This window comes from Myotis davidii, unplaced genomic scaffold (assembly GCF_000327345.1).
Source record: "Myotis davidii unplaced genomic scaffold, ASM32734v1 scaffold1362, whole genome shotgun sequence".
NCBI classification, from domain to species: Eukaryota; Metazoa; Chordata; class Mammalia; order Chiroptera; family Vespertilionidae; genus Myotis; species Myotis davidii.
The window spans coordinates 22,395-24,052 of record NW_006292917.1 but is presented as its reverse complement, the minus strand read 5'-3'; positions in this window follow the sequence as shown (position 1 = coordinate 24,052).

The following is a 1,658-nucleotide window of genomic DNA, read 5'->3' as shown; positions in this document are numbered from 1 at the left end:
ACTGAAACATAAAAACCACATGATCATATCAATAGATGCAGAAAAAGCATTCAACAAAATCCAACACCCTTTTTTTTTTTTATAAAAACTCTGAAAAAAGTGGGAATAGATGGATCATACCTCAATGTAATAAAAGCTCTGTATGACAGACCTATAGTCAACATCATACTCAGTGGACAAAAGCTAAAACCATTTCCCATAAAAACAGGAACAAGACACGGATGCCCACTTTCATCACTCCTGTTCATCACAGTGCTGGAAGTGCTGGCCATTGTGATCAGACAAGAAGAAGAAATAAAAGGCATCCAAATTGGAAAGGAGGAAGTAAAACTGTCTCCATTCACAGATGACATGATACTATACAATGTACTGTACAATGTACAGTGTACATAAAAAACTTTCCCATTCTCTTGAGTCTCATTTGGCTGTTCTGTCAATCAGAGTGATTGTGATGTTTAACTTTAGGTATAGTTAGCAGCCCTGCAAACTGCAAAGTGTGTCTTTGTGCTGGAGGCGGAGGGTGATGATGGTGATGGATGGAAAACCCCAAGGAAAAAGATTAGAATAAAGAACATTTTTTTTTAAATGATCCAGCAGAGCCATGCATCTGCAAATAAGTTACAGGCCAGCTAGGTGGAACCACTCTTCAGAATCTGTCGCTCATTGTCTGCAGTGAGTTTGCTTGTGAAACAGGGCATGCACTACTCACAGTTGTGTGTATTCACTCAGTGCTGAATTTCACCAACTGGCAAATTGAGAGTCCAAGGAAAACACCAGCTACTCAGTTTGCTGAGGCTGATGTATACCAAGGGACTTTTTCTTTCTCCATTAGTTTAGAGCAAGCATGTCAAACTTGCAGCCCGCAGGCCCATGCAGCACACAACAAATTTTTCTGTAGCCCAGCCAATATAATGGTATGTAATAAACATTTTAATACAAATTTCATAAATTAATTTTTATAATACTCTGTTATACATAATTATTAATAATGAACTATAATGCTTGCTAATGACTGATTAGTATAATAGTGTTACATTCATTTCCTTAAGTGCCTTATGCACAGGAGCACCATTTCTCTCCACTAATACTAGCAGCGAATATTTTAGCAGCCGATTGCAACATCATTAGTCTTGGACTGACTTGTTTGTGTGCGCAACAGGAAATATTTCCCTATCTGAGAACAAGAAAAATAAGTTTATTTGCATTACACTTACTAATTTGTGCAGTTATTCAGTGTCTGGTAAGTTAATGTTCAAGAAAAAGTATTAATTAAAAAAATGTTCTCTTATTTTATGTTAACGATTACTCATTTATTTCAGCCCTTTGTATTCAGCATGTCTCTATCAAAATAACCCTACATTTCTATGAAAATTGAAGCTTTTGTTTTTGGGGGGCCCACATGAACTTAAACCTTGTTTATTTGGCCCATGTTAGCCTTTGAGTGACATGCTTGGTCTAAGTTAATACAGCTCTGAAATGCCAGAGTAATCCTCCTTTCCACACCCCTTGGAGCCTAACCACCCCTATGGGAGGGTGTAATCTTTTTGACTATCCTCTAATCCAGTGGTTCTCAACCTGGGCTGCACAGTAGAATCACCTGGGAATCTTTTTAAAATCCTGATTTCTGGGCCTCATCCTCCGGAAATTCTGTTTCTTTG